The sequence below is a fragment of the Schistocerca americana genome, chromosome 2 (genome assembly GCF_021461395.2).
Source record: "Schistocerca americana isolate TAMUIC-IGC-003095 chromosome 2, iqSchAmer2.1, whole genome shotgun sequence".
NCBI classification, from domain to species: Eukaryota; Metazoa; Arthropoda; class Insecta; order Orthoptera; family Acrididae; genus Schistocerca; species Schistocerca americana.
The window spans coordinates 112,731,108-112,744,100 of record NC_060120.1 but is presented as its reverse complement, the minus strand read 5'-3'; the positions used below and the strand labels follow the sequence as shown (position 1 = coordinate 112,744,100).

Sequence of the window (12,993 nt, the reverse complement as noted above, 5' to 3'; positions counted from 1 at the left end):
CTACGTTAACAAAGTTCTAATACGCCGATGTTGGCTGTAGTTTCCATTCTCTCTCTGAAGAATGACTAGTGGTTGTTGCGAAAGTTTTGGGCGCATTGGTACGACATGCAACAGCCGCTCCGTTTCATCGCAAAGAAATCAAATGTGGTTCTGTTCAGGGCTGTGGTCAACCTGCTCCAGCAAACCCACCTTATTATAATGGCGTGGTCTTTGCTCTGGTGCCGGCCGAAGTGGCCGTGCGGTTAAAGGCGCTGCAGTCTGGAACCGCAAGACCGCTACGAGCCATTTGAACCATTTTGCTTTGGTTCAAATGACTCTGAGCACTATGGGACTCAACTGCTGTGGTCATAAGTCCCCTAGAACTTAGAACTACTTAAACCTAACTAACCTAAGGACATCACACACATCCATGGCCGAGGCAGGATTCGAACCTGCGACCGTAGCGGTCGTGCGGCTCCAGACTGTAGCGCCTTTAACCGCTCGGCCACTCCGGCCGGCGGTCTTTGCTTTCTGGACAAGGTTATAGTCAATCAGGCGTAGATGAAGCCCAATAGCAAATCGTTTGCACATTGTGGGATATTCTGTACTCTACCATCTCAACGATCTTCATAAACAAATTTAGTCGATTTACCACCAACTAGAGCGAATGACCTAGGTTCAAACTAGGAAAACAGCGCCAGACCATCGGTGCAAATCAACCGAGTTCCACTGTCGCCGTAATATACGCACATAAATACGGTTGGTTCTCATATATTTTATCGTGATCTTCACCTCTTACTCATCCACTTTGACCAATGACGGCGTTGTTACGTCACTGCAAGAGACGTGCATCCTTTCCTGTGATGGGAGACTTTTGGGTGGCAAAAGATGAACATGAAAACAGAGGCTTATGATGTCTGCGACGAATTCCTTATAAATGGTTGAAGACATTGTTAGAGACTTTTTTGTACAGTGCACCTTAGTTTGGCAATTCTTATCACTTAATTCTTATACCAAGCAGAGCTTTCTAGAAATTTACACTTGACAAACGTTTTTACTAATAGAAGCCAGTAGATTCTGCTGGACGCATACCATAAACGAAAGTAAATTGGCTCTGCTCAAGGAAGCACCGACGTACTCAACAGAAACATCGGACAAGAAGTTAGTCCAACCGCACCCTCTAACGATGCGTTTACACCTGTGTGACTTTTCGTGCACACTAGGCGCATGCGACATTTTCACGAAGAGGCAAGGAGGCGCATTCAGCGCTGCAAAGTCACGTAGGTCTCAGGATTGTGCAAATTATGGTACAAAAAAAATCCCAAAAATAACAGAACCACAACTGGCCCCAACTGCGTCTTCCACACACTGCACATTAAACGCCTCATTGCGACGTCGGTGCAATCGACGCCATGCATCACTTCAAAAGAGGCAAAATTTCACTTCTTCGTACTACACTATACGCATATAGTCTGCTACCATCCCGAGTCTATGTTGTCTGGCCTAGTAAGGACATGTATTATAAAAGAAAAACACAAAATTTTGAATGTTTTACAGTGCAAATTTATTTCGTCTGTCAGTTTCTGCTTTACAAGGCCATAATTAATTATAGTTGGATGATGTCCTAGTAAGCCAAAACCGATTAAAAAGAAAACAAATTAGTACTGTAGACATCATTGCATTATTAACTCGTTCTATCAGGCAGGGATGGAACAATCAGTTCACATGAAGACTTGCAACTGTATTTCTGTGAGTACTGGCCATTTTGTTACTTACCCGATTCCAAATGCCCATTACCTGCAGTTCCCATCGCTAGGAGCCACAATTCCTGTTGGACTTGAAACCAGTTGTCTTTGACGAGCCGTGACACTCATCTCCACTCCCTGTCGACTGGGATCTTTTTCTTTACAAAGCAGCGAGTGGTACACCATTACTTGTAGACATGTCAGACAGCCCACGTTGATAAACTAACACTTCGGGTAACTTCAGTCATGATGTGATGATGGACACGTCCAAGCACAATAGCCCCTTTCTGTCGTTTGTCGCGTAGCCACGTCCATAACTCGTACTTGGCTGATTTCAAACAGATACACCTACATACGACCTCATTGCAGTGCCTTCCGTCAGTGGTGGAGAGTCACATGAGGATGTGGTATCAGTTCTGCACCCTCTGCAGTTTCCCAAGGTGAGCTGTGTGATTGTTTAAAGGGTTGACTAATGTTTTGTCCAGTGAGCTTGCATAAAGGATTTATTAGATGGGGCCAGAAGCAATATCAGATTGTTTGCTGAAGGGACTGTTACCTATGTTAAATGTTGTCTGTGGTATCACTTATCAGTACCACCCCACAGGCGTCCTAGCAAAGGAATTACAAGTTTCCATTTGACGCCGATAGCAGTCGCGCGGGATCTGGCGAAACCAGTCGTGCGCATCCGCTGAGCCACACTTCCAGCAGCTCCGTATTATGAGCTCCCTCCGCCACAGCAATATACACTGGAGCGCCAAGGAAAGTGATATAGGCGTGCGTATTCAAATGCAGAGATATGGAAACAAGAAGAATGTGGCGCTGCGGTCGGCAACGCGTATATACCACAACAAGTTAAATGGGGAAGTTGTTAGATCAGTTACTGCTGCTACAATGGCAGGTTACCAAGATTTAAGTGAGTTTGAACGTGGCATTATATCGGTGCACGAGCGATAGGACACAGCGTCTCCGAGGTAGCGATAAATTGAAGATTTTGCCGTGCGACCATTTCACGTGTATACCGTGAATATCATAAATCCGGAAAAACATTAAATCTCCGACATCGATGCGGCTGGAAAAAGATCCTGCAAGAACGGGACCAACGACGACTGAAGACAGTCGTTCAACGTCACAGAAGTGCAACCCTTCCGCAAATTGCTGCAGATTTCAATGCTGGGCCATCAACAAGTGTCAGCGTGGGAACCATTCAACGAAACACCATCGATACGGGCTTTCAGAGCCGAAGGCCACTTGTTTACCCATGATGAGTGCACGAAACAAAGATTTACGCCTCGCCTGGGCCCGTCAACACCGACATTGAGCTGTTAATGGCTGGAAACATCTTACCTTATCGGGGGAGTCTCCCTTCAAATTGTATCGAGCGAGTCTCCCTTCAAATTGTATCGAGCGGATGGACGTGTACGCGTATGGAGACAACCTCATGAATCCATGTACCCTGTATATCGCCAGGGGACTGTTCAAGCAGGTGTAAGCTCTGTAATGGCGTGGGGCGCGTGCAATTGGAGTTATATGTGACACCTCATACGTCTAGATACGACTCCGACAGGTGACACGTACGTAAGCATCGAGTCTGATCACCTGAATCCATTCCTGTCCATTGTGCATTCCGACGGACTTGGGAAATTCCAGCAGGACAATGCGACACCCCACACGTCCAGAATTGCTACAGAGTGGCTCTAGGAACGCTCTTCTGAGTTTAAAGACTTCCTCTGGCTACCAAACTCTCCAGACATGAACATTATTGAGCATACCTGGGATGTCTTGCAACGTGCTGTTCAGAAGAGACCTCCACCCCCTCCTACTTTTACGGATTTATGGACAGCCCTGCAGGATTCATGGTGTTACTTCCCTCCAGCACTGTTTCACACATCAGTCGAGTCCATGCCACGTCATGTTGTGGCAGCTCTGCGTGCACACAGGGGCCATACACGACATTAGGCAGGTGTAGCAGTTTCTTTCGCTCTTCAGTGTAATGTGGCTGGCGGAAGCAGCCAGTTCACTCGCGCTTGGAGCCACTTTGTTTTGGGACGTTATGTACAGTAGAAGAATCCGAATCGATGCTCCAACTCCATCGTTGTTGCTGTTGTAATAGCTGGACTCTGTTTCTTAGGCCGTGTCGCACGTAGGCGACAGAAGCGATCAACAGCAAGCGACTTGTGGATACGCGACACTCCAGCGACAAGCAGCAGCATCGGGCGAAAACTTGGGTGTCCGGCATGCGAGCGAGCATGTCGCGCTACAAGATGGCTGCTTACAGCCAACCAGCTGTTTCTGTAAAACGGCGTCCCTAACCTGTAGAATACTGTAGCTGGAGAGGAAGGCTACAGAACTAATTTTACTTAAGAAAATAAAGAGAAAAGGAATGCTGTGAATGAAATTTACAAAGGGAGGAATTTCCATGGAGAATTTCATAAGTATCGTCAACTACAAAGATCATCAGACAAGTTCTTTTTTATACGATGAAGAATTTTTAACAGCCAATAAATGTGGAGGAATGACTATTACATGACTAACTACGCTAAATACAAACATAAGAACACAGATGATCAATGAACAATTGCTGGCTTTGGTGTAGGTGTAGCGTAAGAAGTTCTTAAAGATCCTGCGTTCGATTCTCTGCCGTGCTCATATTTTTACTGACTCAGTTAAGATTCTGTATACTAAGTTTTATGTATACTGTTTGCACTGTTTCGCTAAGTATATTTTTAAGGTCTTGCCAAAGAATTTGATCTTCAAGCCTGTCCCAGTATATCACACACATTTAATTCCTAATAAATTACAATGAACCATGAAATTTTACAGATATTTAATGTTGCGAATGTAATTCATCAGCAGTTAGTGTTAAGGCCAAGCATTTCGATTACTCTAAATAGTCTGTAAAAGCAAAGCTTACAAAATTTTTGGAAAGAAAGTAACGTAATTATTTGTCTAAAAGTATAAAATAAAAAATATGAGGGAAACGTTTGGTGCACCTCATTTTCTGTTCATGATTTCGAGCATCATTCAAAGGCGTGTAGAACATTTCTCTGATCTACTTATTTCTTCTATACAAATCATTTTATAAAATATTTGACTGATTTCTTCCATTTTTGAATTTCAAGTTTTATTCAGAAAGCACGATCTTACTGACTCCTCGTTTGGCTTCTTAACGTACTTGATTCGAAGGAAGCCTTTTTGACATTTAAATACCGCACCAATGTATCTTTTTATGTGCAAAACAGCTAGGTCTCGAACAGATGACATTTTTACCACTACATTTACAGCAGCTTTTCGTTAAATATTTCAATTTTTCCTCATCTTATTAAGTTTCCGTTCATTACCCTGATTACTTTCAAGCAGTTAAGTATGTTCATGCCAAACTAGACCTCACGCTGGTCACGTTGATACCACGTTAACCTATTTCTCTCTCTTTATGTGACTATGAAAATTTGGACAAAACCTCATGGTGTAAGTTATAGGGAGTCTTGTTTTCGCTCTGCTCACCCGTTTACAAAAACGTATCGAGTGTTAATCATATGATAAAATAGTCCTTTCTGCGTGTTGTCATTTCCAAAATTCGTCGTTTCGATATTTTGAACCTTTTATGAGATACGACGATTTTTACGACCACTTGATTCCCGAAGCGCAGGAAAGGTTCGGGCGCGCCGCGAGCGACCCGTCTGAGGATATAACAACCAATATCTCAAGAATGAAAAGATATCATTGCGGGCTCAACTTTAAATACAATTTAGATATATTGGTTACATTTCATACGCAATAGTGTATGGCCTTAAACGAACTATACGGAATGTCTACATAATGTGATTTTTACCTCAGCAAATTCTTAAAAATTTTGTACAGCCATGTACTCAATTGCGTGCAGCACAGTAATTATGACGAACAACGAAAATAAATTCTGACCTTTATCATTTAAGGATATCAAGCTATAGGTCGCAGAAGAATCAAATTTTTTCACCGAATAGTTTTCTTAAAATCGGATGTTAAGTAATTCATAGCTGCCGTCGCGCCCGCTCCACTGCTTTGTCGAGAAGACACGTGGCTGTCGCTCTATGTCTCGCGTGCTGCAGCGACAAGATTCAACCACGTTTGAATTCAAACTTCGCCAGTTGCAGCGGGAGACAGGCAGCGACACAGATGTCGCTCACGTAGGACATTTCCGTAACTACACCTGCGGTTGTGTTTTGTCGCCTGAAGTTGTCGCGCGCTGTCGCTCGCTTCTGTCGCTCACGTAGGACACGGCCTTACAGTATTATTTGTAACGTCTTCATACACTTCGAGAAGTACAAGGAAATTACATCTTCTGTTTCTCGTGTTAACTTGTTCGCTAATCTTTTCTGTTCCTGTCCAGCTTTCGTATAACGACAGTTGCCGCACTGTACTGTAACCCAACTCTCCTTACTGTTGTATACAAAGAAGTACACAACATTGCTTACGCTATGGAAGTCGAATAGAAGACCGACAATTGACGGAAGGATTCTGTGAAAGTACCGCGCATCTGTAAAAGATATGGTGTATGCTACTGTACAGGATGCTAGTCCGTCCAGTTCTAGACTACTGTTGCAGCGTCTGGATTCCATATCAAGTAGGCACAACATCAGGCATCGATCGAATTCTGAGACACTCTGTTAGAAAGGTAACGATCGTAGCTATACAACTTATGAATGCTCGCAGAACTGAAATGGGCATCCTTGGAAGAAAGACGACATAGTTTTCGCGAAACGCTGTGGAGTAAATTCAGAGAACAGTTATTTAGAGAACAATTATAGGTTACCCCCACAGGACAGCGAAGAGAGCTTGGCGCTTGTTCGTGACGTCACGTCAGCTAGGCAAGGCGAACGCCAGGGCTGTTGCAAGCACACTCATAATGGTGGTGTCTCCCTCTTTGACACAGGAAAATGTGAAACTATTGGCGGTAGTTGACCAACACACATTGTTCTGAGAGATTTCTGTAATCAATTAATTGTGCAATTCACTACACTTCTTAACAAATAGTGTACTCCAGAACTTAATTTTCCACCTGTTTTAAGGATTGACATACAAAAACAACTTCATGGTCCAGCAGCAACATAATTCGTGCTTCTTTACCTTATTTATAAATCTGAGGAAGTTACGTTTGTACTGGGTTGCTTTTACAAGAAACTGTGAACATATTGGTGCTCTTCTTTAGGTGTCTTGGTTGACTATGGGGTGAGGAGCACTGAATGTTAATGAAATATCTTGCGATTGTACACGTTTGGGGATGGGGTTGGGGACAGAAGCAGAGGCAAAAGAGAGATACTTGTTTTATCAAATAAAATTTATTTATCTTGTAAAGTTTCTCCTTTCAGTTGCAAGAGGGGAATGTTTATCTTTTCTAATGTGCATGTTTAAAAAAGTTTAAGCTCAGCAGTATTTTCGATGTATGAAGCTATTTTGTTTCCTGTTTAGAATTCCTTTCGGTGAAAACGACTGTAATCTAATGACTGGCAACAGTTGGACATTTACACATGTAAATTAGTTCACATTTCCAGTGATGATGTCAAACGAAAATAAATAAATAAAAGAAACGAGTTCATTGTAAGGAGGTTGGGGTAAGTTTCGATAACAAAATGGATCAAGTAAATATAGTTACTCGAATGTAAAATTTCCGAAGCTTGCAATGGGGCAAAGCATCTTCTCATATTGATCTACGTTTGTTTCGACAGGATTCAGTAATACAAAACTATGATCTTCATTTGTAGCTTTACGATAGTAAGAAAATCTTTCATCTAAATAAAACTGCAGAATCCAAAATAATACCAAACATTTTGTCCAAAAATAAGAGATTTATATTGATAAACGCGCCCAGGCGTTTCTGCCTGCAACAGACCTGGCGTTCGCCGTGCCTAGCTGACGTGACGTCACGAACAAGCGCCGAGGCCTTCCTTTGAGTCGGTGTTGGCGAAACTCAGGACACCGCCGTCAGCGCCGCTATTATCGCATCTCGCTGCCAACAGCTCTGGCGATGGTCTGCTCATACGAGTATAAAGGCTGTGAGTGTGTGGTTCAGGAGCGCACAACGACGGCTCATAAAGGAAGACTGGGGTTCGAAACCGTTACGCACTGCCGTCTAATGAACAAAATACTAGCGTGCGGAATATCAGACCGTGTGATTGTATTGAAGAGTTTCTACCAAACAGAACGCAGCATGTCATTCTCAACGGAGAGACGTAAAAGAAAATTCGGCTGGCTCATACTGTTCTGTACACAGAAGTCGGAACGTCAGAAAATTGTATTGAAATGCAGAAAGAACTACAGAGGATCGACACAATGCAAGGAGTGGCAACTGACCTCAGTATAAAAAACGTAACGTATTGCGAATACATAGACAGTAACAGCTTTTAGCGCATAATTACAGGATTGCAAAACAATCACTGGAAGCAGTTACTTCCAAAAAACATCTAGGAGTATGCTACGGAACGAGCTGAATTGGAACGGATACATGAAATTAATCGCGGGAAGGGCAGATGCCAGACTGAGATCCGTTTGAATAATCTTCATGAAATGAAGTCCATCAACAAAACATTCGTCGTCCAATAGTTGAACATTGCTGGTTAGTCTCGGACCCATACCAGATAGGACTGATAGCGAAAATAGAGAATATCCAAAAAGAGCAGTGTGTTTCCTTACAGGTTCACTTATTAAAAGCGAAAACGTCACGGAGATGCTCAGTGAATTCCTGTGGCAGACGCTGCAAGAGTGCCGTCCTGCATCACAGTACGGTCTACTGTTGTATGTACCTCGTTCCTACGTGTATCTGTGCAAAGACCATGAAGATAAAATTAGAGAGATTCGAGCCCACACAGCGGCTTATCAGCAGTTGTTCTGTCGTGAGTCATACGCGAGTGGAACTGCAAAATGGAGAAGTGAAACTGGTACGCAAAGTATCCTCCGCCATACTTGCTTGCGGAGTGTAGATGTGGTAACAGATGTAAGGTTTAACGTCCCGTCGACATCGGGATCATAAAGGGGCTGGCTTCGATACTTCAACCCTCCCCCCTCCCCTTTCTGCGCTCACCCATCAACATTGCCGTACAAATTTACTTTACAGATCAAAGTGTTTGCAGCATGTCACGAGGGCACAGTGAAACATAAGCTTTTCACTCCCCGTAAAGAAGGAAGAGGCAGCTGCTGCACCCTTCTGAAAATAACAATTATTGTCATTTATCAAAAGTTAAAATTACTCCTTCGAAAAATAAAAAGTGTCGTCATTTTTTTTTCCAGGTGCAATGCCTCTAATCATGGAAGTCGACGCACCACGGCACCGTAGCTCACCGCTACGGGAGTCAAGGTAAAATGGCGCAGTCTACCCACAAAGCGGAGTACCACGCCGCATTTCATCATTTGCATTTAAAGGGTAACAATGCTGCAACTGTCCATGCTGAGTTGGTGGAAGGATATCCGGACACATGGGAACGCGAGTACTTGCGACCCCCGACATTTGTGGTTTTACTTGCTACTGAGGGTTGGGTACACTTTTCTCCTCCTACTCCCAAACAACCCCTGGAATTCCCCTGAACAGTGTACACACATTTGCGGTTTTACCTGCTCCGAAGGAATAACGAACGCTGGTCGAATCATAAGTCCTTAAACTCATTTTGACTCCGAAGTTCCTAGTGCGCAATTTCGAAGATCTTCGAAAGAATATACTCCAAAAAACTGCTGCAACACGTTGAAGACGAACGAATACTACCAGACGCCCAATTCGGATTCAGATGCGGCCACTCAACGACACACCAGCTGCTGAGACGTAGAAGAAACCCTGGACGCCAGAGAACGCAGGGATATTTCTGGATATATCGCGCGCATTTGACGAGGGCGTCCTGTACAAATTACTAGTGCAGGGGGTACCCGTGTCACACGTCGAACTACTCAAGAGCTACCTAGAAGGTAGAACCTTTCACGTGAGAGCACAAGACGGAACGTCAACCATCAGACGAATGAACGCAAGCGTGCCACAAGAGAGCGTGCTTGGCCTACCACTTTATATAATGTATACAGCGGACACGCCACTAATCGACAGGGTACACCTCGCCCTATATGCTGACGACACATCATTGTACTCTCGCAGTACAAACCCAGACCACCTACAGCAAAGACTGTAAAGAACCTGCGACGAACTAGTAAGATGGGCAACAAAATGGCGCCTGTCATTCAATGCAACAAAAACGCAAGCCATTCCCACCTGCCGCAGACCAGTACCAAGAAACTACCGGATGATACAAATAAGAGGAACCCCAGTACCATGGACAACAACAGCCAAGTATCTGGGTGTAACACTGGACAGGTACTTAACGTGGAAACCGCACATCGAGGATATAAGACGAAAAGGCTACGCCAGGCTGAAGGAGCTATATCCTCTTATTAACCCGACGTCGTCACTACCATCACGACCAGTACTCATCCTATACCTTGCACTAGTGCGGCCGGTCCCACTCCTAACAATAAGGATAAGACAGTCTGCAACCGTCTTCTACCAGCAGACCAGAGAGTCATCAAACCCACTGATGAAGAGTCCATCGGCTAGCGACAACCAGATGGCCAGACCTACTGCGTCAGTGAGAGAGAGTGAATGAGATCAAGCACATATGAGTGAATGTGAGAATGAATGCCTCCAGTAACTCAAAAATACAACCTCCCCCCCCCCCCATAGAAAGAGTGAATGGACATCCTACCCAATCACTGTAAATACTACCCCCCCCTACCATTAGGAATAGTGAATAAAAGTACTCCCCCAGAACTATAAATACAGCCCCCCCACCCTTAGGAATAGTGATCGAAAAACGTCCCACATGCAAATACAACCCTCCCTAGGTTTAGTCAAACAAATAAACTGCCAACTATAGAGCAGTCAGAAATCAAATAGAGAGCCCAGTCAATCACTCCCCCCCCCCCCTTAGCATATAAGTCACCCCCTTCACAATAATTAGCATTTTCGTGAACAGCCAAAATACGGACTTCTGCAAACAAGTTTGCCGGAAAGTCATCCATAGTTGGGAAAAATGAATCGTGTTGAAAGGTCAGTACGTAGCGAATAACTGTCGCCCTAACCAAGTTTGATGGTGGCAGCTGGATTTCCTCGAGGTGATAATTAGAACTTTGTGAGCACTCCTCGAAAGTACTGGCAAAGTAAGAACCAACTTGGAATGTTTTCGCTGTCTTCTCTCATTGATCTACATGATAACTCTGCAATTCACAATTAAATGCCTGGGAGATGCTTCATGTCCGTGTCCTTAAAGGCTCCCGTAAACGATCAAAATAGTTTGTCGAATTTGCTGCTTTGTACCCTCGAGTTCGTTAAACAAGTTTGTCAACTTTAACATAACTTTCGAAGCAGTGTCACGTTGCGCATATGGCGTCAGTCACATTTGAAAAATACCTTAATTTTCCGGAGCAATTTTTGAAATTTTAGAAAAAGTGTGGAGGACATAAAAAGTGAATGCCACCATTTAAAAATGGAATAATAAAATGAATTCTGTCATAGGACTGACTAGAGGCACAAGTATGAGAAGTGTTCCAAGGTACAACATTCTCCCCTCTACCGTTTTGGTAATGGCAGGTGATCTATCGTTTTTATCCATATAAGCCTTTGATCTTAGTTTCCACAATTCTGGAGACTCACGATACAAAGAAATAAACTGTAACAGAAATTCTTTTTCGCTCAAAAGGCGTGGCGAAACATCGACATTTGTATTGTCCGTCATCTTGGAAGTCCGGCAAACAATTGGTTTTCATCTGACAAACGCAAGGGTAAATCTACATCTACATTTACATCCATACTCCGCAAGCCACCTGACGGTGTGTGGCGGAGGGTACTTGGAGTACCTCTATCGGTTCTCCCTTCTATTCCAGTCTCGTATTGTTCGTGGAAAGAAAGATTGTCGGTATGCCTCTGTGTGGGCTCTAATCTCTCTGATTTTATCCTCATGGTCTCTTCGCGAGACATACGTAAGAGGGAGCAATATACTGCTTGACTCCTCGGTAAAGGTATGTTCTCGAAGCTTCAACATAAGCCCGTACCGAGCTACTGAGCGTCTCTCCTGCAGAGTCTTCCACTGGAGTTTATCTATCATCTCCGTAACGCTTTCGCGATTACTAAATGATCCTGTAACGAAGCGCGCTGCTCTCTGTTGGATCTTCTCTATCTCTTCTATCAACCCTATCTGGTACGGATCCCACCCTGGTGAGCAAAATTCAAGCAGTGGGCGCACAAGTGTACTGTAACCTACATCCTTTGTTTTCGGATTACATTTCCTTAGGATTCTTCCAATGAATCTGTCTGGCATCTGCTTTACCAACGATTAATTTTATATGGTCATTCCATTTTTTTCTCTGCCTCGTGATGACTGGGTGTTGTGTGCTGTCCTTACGTTAGTTAGGTTTAAGTAGTTCTAAGTTCTAGGGGACTGGTGACCATAGATGTTAAGTCCCATAGTGCTCAGAGCCATTTGAACCATTCCATTTTAAATCTCTCCTAATGCCTACTCCCAGATAATGTATGAAATTAACTGCTTCCAGTTGCTGACCTGCTATGTTGTAGCTAAATGATAAAGGATCCTTCTTTCTATGTATTTGCAGCACATTACGCTTGTCTACAATGAGATTCAATTGCCATTCCCTGCACCATGCGTCAATTCGTTGCAGATCCTGCTGCATGTCAGTACAATTTTCCATTGTTACAACCTCTCGATATACTACAGCATCATCCGCAAAAAGCCTCAGTGAACTTCCGATGTTATCCACAAGGTACTGATCATGAGTTAGAGCTTCTCTTCAATACTTTCAATGGTTTACATGAAAACATTTCCTTCACAAAAGAACTTCAGAATGAAAAAGGTGAACTTAACTTCCTTGATTTAACAATTTCTATACGGAATAGTTCCTTCAATTTCAACATTTTCCATAAGGAAACGTATTCAGATAATGTCATCTCTGCTGACTTAACTCATCCAAAAACTGGCGTTTTTTTCATTCTGCCATTCACCATATGGTAACTACTCCTTTATCACCTGCCGATCATCAAAAAGAATTGATTGTCTTCTAATGAAAAAATATAACTGTAACGTCTCCTTCTCTACAGATAACAGTTTAAAGAGAAATCTTGTACATTCAGTAGAGATCGCCGGCGATTGGTTTTCCAATTCAGGGGTTTACAAACTAACTTGTAACAACTGTCCTTCGTATTATATTGGTCAAACAGGCAAAGCTGTGAAAACAAGATATGAAGAACACC

General features: G+C 43.4%; 1 long non-coding RNA gene across 1 annotated transcript in view; it reads left to right on the top strand.

Annotated features, from left to right (window-relative positions):
* The window catches only part of LOC124596482, a 515,987-nt gene that overhangs the window by 266,308 nt on the left and 236,686 nt on the right, over nucleotides 1-12,993 (top strand). Inside the window, exon 3 of the long non-coding RNA XR_006978305.1 lies at nucleotides 8,985-9,051. This is a non-coding gene — a long non-coding RNA (uncharacterized LOC124596482). The remainder of the gene's footprint in view (nucleotides 1-8,984; nucleotides 9,052-12,993) is intronic.